General features: G+C 39.7%; 1 protein-coding gene across 5 annotated transcripts in view; it reads left to right on the plus strand.

Annotated features, from left to right (window-relative positions):
- The window catches only part of LIMCH1 (LIM and calponin homology domains 1), a 258,524-nt gene that overhangs the window by 122,467 nt on the left and 122,539 nt on the right, over nucleotides 1-13,518 (plus strand). The gene's annotated exons all lie outside the window — the stretch shown is intronic.

Genomic DNA, 13,518 nt, shown 5'->3' on the forward strand with positions numbered 1-13,518 from the left:
CGTACAAGATGGCGGCGCCCCTTCTACATGGGCGCCGCCATCTTTACGTACTGGACGCACAGCGTCCAGACGTGTCGCGGCGCCTATGACATCGCAAGTCCGCGCCAGGCGCCTCGCGACGTCATTGAGGCGCCGCAAAAAGAAGCTCCGAAATGGAGCTTCTTTTTTGCTCCGCGCGGGAACCGCGCGGTTTGGCTGCTGCGGCTCCCGCGCGGAGCAAATGGCGGCGGCGGCGGACCGCCGCAAAGCGGCGGTCTGTACCCCGCCTTAATTTTCAACCTGATGGCTTTCCAAAGTAAAGTAATTCTTTCATAGTGTATGCATTTTGAAATATTCCAGCAGCTCAGCTGCAAAGGAACTAAATTATCTAGGGAAAATAGTGTGCAAAGAGATCTTGTAGCACCTTTGAGATTAAAGTTGGTAGTCTGAACTTTCGTAGACAAGTCTATGAACGTTCATACTACCAGCTTCTTTCTTTCAGTTAGACTCAAATGTGCTACATTATCCCTTTGCACACTGATTTTCCAAACTAACACGTTATCACTTTGAATTCTAGGGAAAGGTTAGATTAATAGGCAAGATATATAAAGTTTATCTTTTCTTTTATTAGCTTTAACATGACATTTTAAATAGTAATTGACTAATTATAAATATATTACAGACGGCCATGTATCAAACTTACTGTCCCCCCCCCCCTTTATCTCACATCCATTAAAATTTTCAGCATGTGAAGGTTGTGGCAGAAGTAGACTGACATGTCATTGTATTTGTTGATGTTCAGTCTTAGAAACTTTTCTGCAATATTTCCAAGAAGGGTATCTTTTGACCATCAGATTCTGGGTTGTTAATATCTATTAGGGTCTTTTCTTTTTTTCCTTTCTGCAGTAAAGTATAATAACAATATAAAAATATTCAGATGATCACTTTTAACATGTATCTTCCATCATGCAATTTAAATATATAATTCCCAGGGTTCTTTTTAAAAATGGAGGGTTTTTGTTTTTTTTTACTATTGGGGTATTTTAAAAATTGAGGGGGGTTGGACTATAGCTCCCACAATCCCCCAGTCATCATGAGCCTGTGGTCCAAAAAAAAAGAAATAAATAACTATTCCAGGTGTTTCTTTGGAATAAAGATTATGCCTTGGTTTCTAGAAAACCTTAATTAAAAGCTGTTTTTAAAATTTAAGAATGAATATAGCTTACCCATATATTCATGTACTAAACTTTTCACTGAATACTTTTAGCTGTTATTCATTTCAATTATTGCTCATTCACTGTAAAAGAAGACTTAGAATCAATGTTATGGAATTATATTTGTTAAATTATCAACCACAGCCTATTAAGTCATTCATTCCTCATAGATACAGTAGACATGTGAACGGTAGGGTGGAAGGCAAGCAGATATTGGCCTTTCGTCTTAATACCACCAGGGATGTTGGGGATGCAATAACATTGGAGGTGGTACCAGTGGACATGGTCTTCATTTCCCCCTTCAAGTGTTAATTATATTCATGAAGCAGAGAATGTTTGAGTAGGTTTATGGAAAAGAGAGTTACAGATGCAGTTCATGGTTTAATCAAGTGTTGATAATAGTTTACTGCGAAACAAGAGCTCTGCAGGCAGCTCCCACTTATTCAACACACTAGGGACCAAAGCACTATCAAAAACGGGAAATTGTCAAAATGCAGAACCCAGACTTTTTTTAGCACGCAAAGGCATTTTGGCTGCCGAAAAATGTAAATAACTCATTATATATCACTTGTGAAAGCATGAAAAAGTTAAATCACCCCCCCATATATATGCAAAAGTACATTAACATGAACAAAAGCCTATCTTCCAATATTTTGATTTTTATATGTATCACTACACTCAAATGCTATTACGAATATAATAAACGCATGTGTAAGTATGTATTATAAGCACAGACACACTGCGCACAATTTCTAAGAGGAGGATTGCAAACAACTCCTATACTGAACAAAACAAACTGAACAAAAAGATGGCATTGTCTCTGAATTGAGAGAAAAAATAGCACATAGCCACAGAAGTGTATGGAAGGTAATGGAAACATAATAAAATAGGTGGAAAGAGTGGACCCAATGTATGGGTTCTGGTTATAATCGAAAAGGGTTGAAAGAGCATATAGTCGAAAAAAGAACCTTCAAAAAGCAGGGAATGTCTATACTTGGAGCAGATGATGCAGTTTCAGGAAAATAAATTAAACATAAGGGAATGGCCATGGGGAAGCACATCTGGCCTTATAAATTCATAAATTACTAAAACTTTGAGTGGACATGATGTCACATGACTCGGTTTAAAATTCTGGGATCCTATCAGGAAAATTGTGTTGATTCTTCTCTCTGCCACCTTGTTTTGCCCTGAATTCTACAGCCTCAGCCACTGCCAGCCAACCACATCTCTTCTACCTGTATTTATTTTCCCACTTGAAGCCCTGTTGGAGAAATGTAACTAGGTGAACACCGGCTGTGGAGGACAAAGGTTCATCTCCTTACTTCCTCTAGATTCAGTTGTTTTCCCCTACAGCTTTGCAGAAAATCAGTTTTCTAAACATATCAAGTTTTCCATCACTGTGCCATGTTTGGGGTCAAGGTTTTTGACATTGTAATTGTGAGAATATAGAATCTGGGTGGCTGATTCTGTACTAACTAAATTGAGCTTTTCGGCTGCTATTGATGTATTAAGAATATTAACTGAGTATGAATCATAAGTGCATAATTTTCTCTGCTCCTGCAATCGTATGTTGTATGCCTGGGGAGATAACAAACCATGTATTAACAGCTGTCTCTCTCTCTCTAGCTTAGCTGTCTTATACACCTGTGGGACATTTCTTTCTTTATCTAGCAGAAGATCTTGTTTATTATATAATCTACAGTTGGCATGACGTAGCAATATATAATCACTGGTGTGAAAGTACTGGAAAGAAATATGCATGACTCACTGTGTTGTGTGGAAATGGAAATGGACCATGGAAAGTCAATATTTTTTCAGCCCCAAATGTGGGTTGATTTTCTCAGCTCTGAAATTGCTGAAATCTGGAGGTCCGCTTTGGAAGAGCTCTGAAAACATCCTGGAAAAATATGAATCTGTGGTCAGTAACCAGGTCCATCATGAATAATTGGCCATTCCTTCTTGATCATGCATGGTTACTAATAAATATTAAACAGTGAAAAGCGATTCAGGGCAGCATGTGGACAGGTGTGTGAAGGGGAGAATTGATACACAATTTGATATTTTTTATATTAGCAATGCCAGAAGAAAAAACCCTCAAGAAACAACAGCTTTGAATACTGGGGAATGTTTATAGAGCATATGGAGAAATCTATTACTAGAATATTAAGTGCACACATCTGTAAAATCCTTAATCAAATATACTATGAGTTTCAAGATTATACAAAAGTTGGATTTTTCTCTCCTGTTCAGCCCCCAGAAGGAGGATGTAATGGAAATAATTAATGCACTTGAAAACAAATAGAAGCCTGCAGAAATATTATGTTTCTTTATGCTGTTCTTTGACAGTACATATAGCTTCCTTCATTTAATTTTGCTTAGTTTTCACCAAAAGAAAATTCTGGTCCCAAAGATCATTTCAAAGATCTGCTAAAACATATTTATGTGGCTTGGGGTGGAATTCAGAGCAGACCTGGATGGGCCAAGCTTACCTGTTTTAAAACATTGGGCCAGCTCATCTACCGTAGTTATTATCTTGTCTGTCAGTATTTAACTTTTTGCTTGTGTGAATTAAAACAAAACAAATGATGTTACAGGACTTTCATAGAACGAAAAGTTAAATAAGGCCTATGGAAAAAAGAGGCTATTTAAACTTTATTTTTTTTAAATAATTTTTATTTTTTTAAAATATAAAATAACAAAGTTTACAATATGAAATTATACATTTCCTTTAAAAAAAGGGGGGGGATAACCCAAGAAACCCCCCACCCCTCATTCAAATTAACGCCAGGCTGTCTATCAATTATCAAATCATAACAGTCTTCCAGTTGATTTCTCTAAATATTGTGCATAGTACTTGTTCTTCAAATCTACTTCTTTCTATTCTATACATTAAATGTTTCTCAGAAAAACCCTAAGTTTATTATCATTCCTCAAGGGATAAATTTCTTCTAAATTTATGTTTTGTTACAAAAAAACCCAAAAAAAACTCTTTTATATTTTTCTTTCTCTCATTCTCTCCTTTTCTTTTTCTGCTTCTTTTCTCTTTTCCTCCTTAATTTATATAATTCCAAGATTTCTCACAACAATCTATTAAAGCTTGTCAACTTTGTTGTTGCCGGGCCCCGAGTCCCTTCTGGAGGGGGAGGAGGTGGTCCCATGGGTTCCATAATCCACAATCCAAGACAAAAGTATGCTGCAAGTAACTTTAATAACAGAGAAACAAATGAACAGCAAAACGTTGGCTGGTTCTTTCCACCGAGCCTTGCAAACTTGAAACTGAAAGTCCTCCAAACAAACTCAGAGTCCGGGGTAAGCCCACGTGGCTTAAATCTCCTCGGATTCAACGTCCTCGCAGACGGTTCGGGCGTCTTGTCGTGGGCTGGGAGGGGTTCTCCTTCCTATAGGCCAGCACCTTCCTCGAATATCCCACAGTAACCGGGGACCAGGGTGTAACACCGGCCGGGCTTGGTAAGGCTCAGGGTCGTTCCCAGTGGGGTGTGTAGGCCACCACCTTTCAGGCGGGAGGCGCCCCTCCGACCGCCTTCCTGGGCCAAACCTTGGGCCTCTAAAGTGTAGCCGGTTAATCTCTGCGGCTAAAGCCTCACTCACCCTAGCCTCTATCTCGCCCTCGTATCCTGTATCCTCCGGCCGCCACACAAGTCCCGACGCTCCTCTCTCCTCCTCCTCCTTCTCCTCTGCTACCTCTCCTTTTCTATCCTGGGACCCCGCCCCTCCCTCTGCTCATGCCCTGGGCGCAGCTGCTTCACCGCCGTCCGGTGCTTCTTCCTGGTTCAAGGCTCCTTCTGGGTCCTCCAGAGCGTCTTCGTTCAGGGCGAGACCCCAACCCGACTGTTCCCCCTCCTCCACCCTCTGACATTTGTATATGTGTCTCAGAAGATTCTCCTCCTATTGCAATTGACACTTTATCCATATCATAAATTTATATTTAAGCTTTACAATTGTCCTCCTTGAGTACGAACTGGTCTCTGTTCATAGGCCCTGTGTGAGATTTCAGTTTGTGAACATTCTATGACATCATGGCAACTCAGGCATCATCTACACTGCAGAAATAATCTGGTTTACACCACTTTGACTCCCATGGCTCAGTGCTGTGGATTTCTGGGAACTGAAGTTTACTGTGGCATCAGAGCTCTCTGACAGAGAAGGCTAAATGTCTCACAAAACTACAACCCCCAAAATTCCATAGCATTGAGCCATAGCAGTTAAAGTGGTGTCCGACCGGATTATTTCTGCAGTGCAGATGTAGCCTTAGTCAGTCTCTTTGGATAGATCTTATATTCTGTCCTCTTGAGTTTTTTTTTTTTCTTGTCTTCCTGTCTCTTCCCATCCATCACTTTCTTGGGTTCCATCCTTGGGCTTCTTCTTTCCTATCACCTGCTTCTTGAACCCCATTTATTGTCACACCAACCATATTCAAATATTCCGCAATGTCTTTATATACTGATTTACAGTTTCTCCATCACTGGATCAGCACGTTTTGGCTAAGTAGGAAGTTTGCTTTTAGGCAGTAGTGGTAGCTTGCAGCCTCAAGCAAATATGTCAACTTGTTTGTTACCTGTTGTATACAATTTCAGGGGATGTTTTATTTTTGAGACCAACCATCTAGATGTGATATGAGGTTTCAGATATTATTTAAGGCCAAATGCTGATGCTTTGAAGCCACGACACAGCCTTTCTGTAAGGCGGTTTTCTCCCCCCACTCCCATTTCCTTCCTGTCTGAATAGTGTCACTCTGTGAGAAAAAGAATTACTTGTTTTAAGCTTATCTTCTGGGTAGAGTGGCATTTGCAGCATTACTGAAGTTCCTTACTCTATTCCGATGGGAATTTAGACATTTATTTCAGAGGGTGTGTGAAAAAGGAGTCAGAAATAATAGCAGGAAATGGTAGTGGCAAAGCTGAGTGGCTGAACTACAGCTGCACTTTGGCTTGTGCTTCTCCATGACTCGAATGAGGAAAACCCTGTACACCACAATATTGGCTTGTAGGCTCGCCTTTGAAATGCAATATGTTGTATACAGACTAGGCTGGGGAGAAAGTTCTCCATAAAATACCCAATTGTTTTCTAAATGACTGGAACCCCAAAAGAAATAGAAATATACCACCATGGATAATAAATGGAGATTTTCAGAGGGAAAAAACTAACTGGATTATTTTCTTAGGAAGTTTACTTTGGCACGAGAAAGTATAGAAACTTTAGAATCTCCATTTACAAGATGGAGAACTGCTTGTCTGTTGAGGCTTGTTTAATAATCTGTGCAGCTGCATAAAATTCCTGTATGGCTTTTGAATTCACACAAAGAGTCACACGTCAAATAAATTCATAGAATCATAGAAAAGAGAGATGAAAGGGACCTCGTGTGCCATGACGTCCAACCCCATGCTCAACATGGGATCTCCAGCTAGAGCATCCCCAGTAGGTAGCTGTCCAGTCTCATTTTGAAGACATTCATAGAAGGAGACTCCATCAGTTCTCTAGGCAATTGGTTTTCTTGCTAAATGGCTCTTATTGTCAAGAGGTTTCTTCTAATGTTAAATCAGAAATTTCCTTCCTTTAACTTCAAACCATGGGGCATGGTTCCTCCCTCTTTGTTTGACAGCCCTTGAGGTATTTAAAGAGTGCAGTCACATTACCCTGCAGTCTTCTCTTCATCAAGCTGAACATGCCCAGCTCCTTCAACCTTTCTCATATGTTTTGTTCTCTGTGCCTCCCATCATCCTTCTTGCCCTTTTCTAAACCTGCTCCAACTTGTCTATATTCTTCTTAAAATGAAGTGCCTAGAACTGAACATAGTACTCCAGATGAGGCCTTACCAGCGCAGAACGTGGTGGGAGTGTTACTTCCTTTGACTTGGAAACTAGACTTCTGTTAATGCAAGCTAAAAAAGCATTTGCCTTCTTTGCTGCAGCAAGATGCTGCTGGCCCATGTTCAACTCATGGTCAACAATGCTCCCAAGATTCTTTTCACATGTAATTTCCCAGCAGAGAGTGGATCACTAATTAAATAGACACAAATCCTCCTCGCATATCCTCCCATCCTGAGACCTTGCCATTCATCAACAGACCAATCTACAAATTAACATGTAAATTACTTTTTCCCAACTAAGGGTCACGAAGGCGAAATCTCAGGAATAAATTTTTCCACAAAATAAATATGGATGCTGGCTGTGAAAACCTTCAACATCACATCCTCATATTTTTCCCTCCTGTATGATTTTTAACACCTTTGCCTGATGAAGAAGCCAGTGGAGCTTTGAAAGCTTGCAATTTTTATTTGGTTGGTCCAAGAAAATTATAACTGTTTTGTAGATTTTTGATGTCATTGTACTTCCCTGTCACAATGTTGTTTTTATTTCTGCATCCATGTATTTTTATGCAAATACTATCAATTGGTCTACTCCGATTACTCTCATGGATTTCTGTACAACTTAATTTGTCTTTGACCTATAATGCTACTCCCCCTCCTTTTCTTCCACATCTGTTCCTTTTGAATGGGTTATACCATTCAGTTGTAATATTCTAATCATGGGAGTCATCCTACCAAGTCTCTATTACTGTATGTCTAAAAGTCATACTTATCCTCCTGCACTAGGACTTCAAGCCCATGTTGCATGTTTCTCAAACTCTGTATGTTGGTGTATAGACATTTGAAGCTTTGTTTAATTTACTTTGTTTAATTAAATTAATTCTATTAATTTACTGTCAGTTTTTCTGTGGATTGTATTCTCTCCCTAAGCTTCTTCTTTAGAATTCACCTTGTATTTAGAACTTGCTTTTGAGCTGATGTTTGAGCTATAGTATGTTTTCCTACCAATGATTTAGTTTAAAGCCCTCTTGATCAGACTTGCCATGCTACTACCAAAGACATTTTTCCCAGTCTTTGAGGGGTGCAGCCCATTTGTAGCCAGTAATCCTTTGTGTCAAAAGTCAGACCTCTCTTGTTTACACCATCTACATACACTCACTTTTAGTATCTTCCTTTCCCTGTATAATCCTTTATAGTAAAGAATACTACCTGTGCCTCAAACCCCTTCAGCTTCTTGCACAAAGCTTCATAGTCAGAGGTAATTTGATCCAAGATGTTCTTAGCAGTGTCATTGGTACCAGATGAATAAGGAGAAAGGGGTACTGATCTATGTTCTTGGCAGGTTTTGGCAAGTTGTCCGTGATGTCCTGGATATGTGTGCCAGACAACACATTTCCCGATTCATCTTGTCAGGTTGGCACACAGGTGCCTCTATACCCCGAGCAATGAATCCCCAACCACCAGCACCTTTCTTTTCTTCTTGTTGTGACTGATGTTTACATTGACTCCTTCCTTGGCATGCAGTATCCCTTGTTGCTGGTTCCTTCTTTGAGCATCTTCACTGCTGCCATTCTTATCAAGATGTAAAGTGATTGCTTAGTTGTTAGAGGTTTTGAATCCCTTCTGTATGATCTTCTCCTGACAGTGACTTGCCATTATCTTCCTTTTGGTTCTGTAGGATCAATTCTCTTTGTGTTCTATGCAGGAAGTCCTCATGTTCTTTGACGCACAGAAGGGACTCAACACATAGTAGTGGATTGACCTTTTCTTCTAAGAGAGCTACCAGTTTGCAGGTTTAGTTGGTGATTTTTCTGGCAAGAAGACAAACATTGCATATACATTGCAGCAGCCAATTGTGGCTCCTTCTGCCTCCATCTCGGCTGTTATTTCCCTTCTTCCCTGTAATATCTATATGAGATATAACTGCCCATGCCACTCCGTTAAATCTCATTCCTTTGAAAGCGATATTTTTACATGACAGAGATTGAGAGCTGTTTTTTTCCTTTCAAAGTAATAATGATAATAATAATAATAATTTCTATTTCCCGCCTCTCCCTATGGATCGAGGCGGGATTACAGCAATCAGCAAATTACAACAATAAAACATGTCAAATACATGGCATAAAATACATCACTATCAATACAATATAATGCTGTACAGTTGGTCAGCTCTCCATAAAAGCATGCAATGCTGACTGGGTAAAATATATTACAGCAGGTTAGGTGGATAGGCTTGCTGGAAGAGATCCGTCTTCAGTGCTTTTTAAAAGCATCCAGGGTGGTAATAAGACGGATCTCTTCCGGCAGATCATTCCACAGCTTGGGGGCCATGGCGGAAAATGCTCTGTGGGATGTGGTCACTAATCTGGTATTTATGTAGTCTAGTGATTTCTTCCCAGATATTCTGAGGGTGCGGGGTGGATTGTGTAGGGAGAGGCATTCTCTCAAGTAACTCAGGCCCAAGCCATTTAGGGCTTTAAAGTAGAACACATTTACATGATACTAAAAAAAAAACAAAACCCAAAAATCTAAATAATTTGTATGGGTGTAAATACTGGCAAATTTTCAGGATTTTTTTCTTTTTAAATTTATTTTTACAAGGATGCTGGGCTGGCATAAAGCAGATATATTTTAGCTACATTTGGAACATCTATTGTTTTGCTGATGAATAACTGTTGCTTTGCTTGCATTTTCACTTCACATGTTCTTCCATTTTTTAAAATGTTGCTCTTTGACCTCCTTGTCCTGTGAAATGAAATAAAAAATAAATACACAGCAGCCCAAGTTGACCCCAGGTATAGAGGACAATTAGCTTTTGGTTATTTTTTTTTTGGGGGGGTCCTTGTTTGAAGCTCACAAAACATATTGTGTGGCATTCCTTCATTCTTACTTGTGCACCATTTTTCTTTTCTTTTTTAAACACAACGTAAGGAAGGAGAAACTGTTTTAACCCCTTTAAAGTGTTTTTGCATTCCCTGGGCCTAGGATGGTAAAGGAGAGCTGGGAACCCTATACTTTCCAAACCCCCCCCCCCCCCCCCCCCTGCTCTGTCCCTTTTCCAGATTAATTTGGATTAAAAACCACAAAGGAAAGAATCGTGTTGTTTTGTGTAATGTTTGAGTCTACTTTTTTTCCCTTTTCCTTTTTGGCACTTTTATCCCACAGGCATTTCTGTGGGTGAAGACAAAAGGTGGAATGTTAAACATCTCAACCAATGCATTGCAACAGTTGGCTCTGGACTCTGTGGTGTGGATTCTGTCGTTACTAACCAGTTATTTCCTATTGCTGTCCCCTGTGTTAACCTCTGAAAACTCATCTTGAAATATAATCTGTGGTCTGGAACACTGAAATAATTTTTTACTCTTTCGATCAGGACTGGGTAACTGCCTTCACCCAGATGTTTACTAACATCTTTCTTCATTCCTTCAGCTTTCATCATTCCTTGCCATTGACTATGCTGGCTGGGGATAATGGGAGTTGTAAGCCAACAACATCTGGAGTGCCACATTTAACCATCCCTGCTTCAAATGCTGGGATAACGGCTGGCTATACTGGACTGCAGCTTTTCAGAAAACTAATAGAAGGGAAATGGTTAGAGCACATTCCCTTCCCAAATAAATTCTGTTTTGTATGTCTGCCTACTCATTTTATAACAACTGTTAGAGGACTCATTGCACAGATTTATTTTTCATTCCTTTCCTCTCTCTCCTATTTCTGTTTGAAATGAATTATGGCTCTTGGTGGGACAAAGCAGTCTTACAAGCAGATTTTCCCCTCTGTTTCTCAGTTGAGACATACGTTGTCTTCATACATATTATATGAAAAGGGGAAAGTATCCAGAAAATTTTCTTACATTATTGGTTGGAAATGCTGTAAAGTCTGAGATCCTTTTCCTTTTTGAATTTTTATCTCAGAAGACTAAAGCAACTGCAGAATTTAACAGATGCTTTTGCAATGATGCTCAGGGTGAAATTCAAGGAAATGGCATTTGGAGGGTGAACAATAAACTATAATTTAGTAGACTTGAAAAACTGGCAGGTCCCTTTGGCTGAAATCTTGCTCTATAAAACTTGTTTATCCTTTTCTGCAAAATAGAAGTAAAGGACCAACTTGTGCTGATGGAAATATGTTCAGCACTACTAAAGTGGCTCAGCAGTTTTGCATGATTTACACAAATCCAAAGTGTGTGGCAAGGAGGTGCACCTTCAGGAAGCAGTAAAAGGAACTAGCTTCTTGGAGGGCCTACCCTCTAGCAGGGTGGACCTACCATTTTGGAGAGAGATGCTTTCCATTGTTGTAGCTTAGTAAAGAAACACAGGACCAGGAACAAAAGCAGGTTCTTTTTCTTAGTATTCACTACTGAACTCATAATACTGGTCCAGTAAGGTACCACCTTTCCCATATTTTGGTTTTACCACAAGCAAACCAACAAGCAAAAAAGGCAAGCTGAGTGAAATTAATGGGAGGGAAATCCCATTGAGTAGTAACAATAGAACACTTTGCCGTTGCCTGTCAGTGTCATTCAACTTGATGTTAGATAACTGAAAATGGCATGATATATACAGTGTGGCTTAATTTGTTTGTGAATCTAACTTATGCTTGTGGGAAACATTGATCTTTTCAAATGAATGTTTTTGAAAGATAAAGGCACAAACGGCTCTTATCGCTTCCCCCAGTATCTCTTATGTGCCCATTTTTATTTGAAATGGTGCTTTCTGGAAAATTCCTAGGGATATCTTTTTCTTTCAGGTATGTTATTGTGCAGACATTGGCAAAATGCTTGCTGGTGCTTTCCATAGTGATTGTGTTGGTGGGGACATATTGGTGTCTTGTGGCTGTTGAAAAAAAATATATCTAAATCCAGTCTTGTGAGCATGCACTTCCTCTCCACATCTCTTTTTTTCCCTGGAAACAATATCTTGCATTGGGTTAGTGGTGTTGGTGTTAACCATGGCTAAAGCTAATAAGGGTAACCCTAATTTAGGATCTGTAACTATAATTTGAAGAGTATTTAAGGATAGTAGTGGTAGTAGTATGTGCCTTTAATTTGACTGTTCACTTGTGGCAACTTCATGAGGAGGGGGAATTTTAGGGAGACAAGAATGCACATGCCTAAGCCTTTGTTCATGGTATTTTCTAGGGAACTACTGTCTGCATTAACTCATTGTGAAATGGCACTTGTCCCACCTTTCTTTTTAGCGCTTTGCAAATAAGCAACAGCAGAAAGGATTTCTTGAGATCCTTGCTTATGGTCATTGCCTCTGAGCCCTTTTCTCTTTACATTCCCTTTTCCAGTCTTGGCCTTTGCTAAACAATTACAGTATGAAAGGGGGTGGGGTGACAAAAAGAAAACCCTGAACAAGAAAAACACACACCATGAGTCTTCCATGATCAGAATAATTGCAAAATATGTAGATGTGTCCAGATAGGTCTATTCTGCAGAATTCTGATCACTGGCTTCAGGCTTTCTTAATACAGAGAGAAGATTAAGCTTGGAATACACAGTCTCTGAATATACAGGGAAAGTAAAGTGGTTGCAATCTAACATGTGGTTATGCATACTTAATCCCATTGATTTAACTAACCCATTGTTGGATGCTGGCCAGTGACTAATTTCACTCTGTTGCTCAGGACTGAATTTATAAACACAGATGAATATAGAAGAAATCACTGAGTCATCAGATGTAAGTTGCTTTGAGCAGAAGAGAAGCCTTCATAGAATAATGCCTCAAAACAAATTGTCTTCTCTTCCCCAGGAGTTTTTCTTAATGGTTAGGAGCCCAGAAAATCAAGATTTAACCCCCCCCCCATCTCATGTAAGTTTAGCTTCATCTTTCCCCACCTAAAAAAACAAAGATCACAGTGTACGTGTGTTCTCCATCTCCTACCTAATAGCTATGAAAAATTATACCTGCAAGTATAGTTGTTTCTCATATGTCATATCTTTTCTCAATCTCAAACTGCAAAGTGGATGCAAAAAGTATCCAGCAAGGTCATAATATATAGGTTAGCTATTTCACATCACAGGACAGCTGTTAAGATTTAACCAGGATACAGTACTAACAAGCACTCTGAAACCCATCTGCCTGGTAGCAGAGCCCAGCTTACTACATTCTTCTTTCCATTCCTTGCCATTGCTACCCTCTTATTTCCCTTTTGGCCCTTGCACCATCCTGCATCTCAAGTCTCTCTCCTCTATTCTGCTGCATCCTTGTATTCCCCCTCCGCTCCATTTTCAGCCCGTCCTTCTGACAGTCTCCCTGCAATTCCTACCTGCTTCGTCCTTCCCTACCTCAGCATCCTTCTTCTCATTCATTGCCAGTAGTCCTGCCTTTCAACCTCCTCCCCCATTTCCCCTGTCTTTCCACTTTTATCTTCCCAGCTCTGGCTACTGTTGTGAATTTGAAATGTAAATGTGGATGATGTAAAGGGTTCTGCCTTGAGTCATGTGCAAGGAGAAAGGTGGGATATAAATAAATAACAATATAATCAATTGTG

This window comes from Sceloporus undulatus, chromosome 5, assembly GCF_019175285.1.
Source record: "Sceloporus undulatus isolate JIND9_A2432 ecotype Alabama chromosome 5, SceUnd_v1.1, whole genome shotgun sequence".
NCBI lineage: Eukaryota > Metazoa > Chordata > Lepidosauria > Squamata > Phrynosomatidae > Sceloporus > Sceloporus undulatus.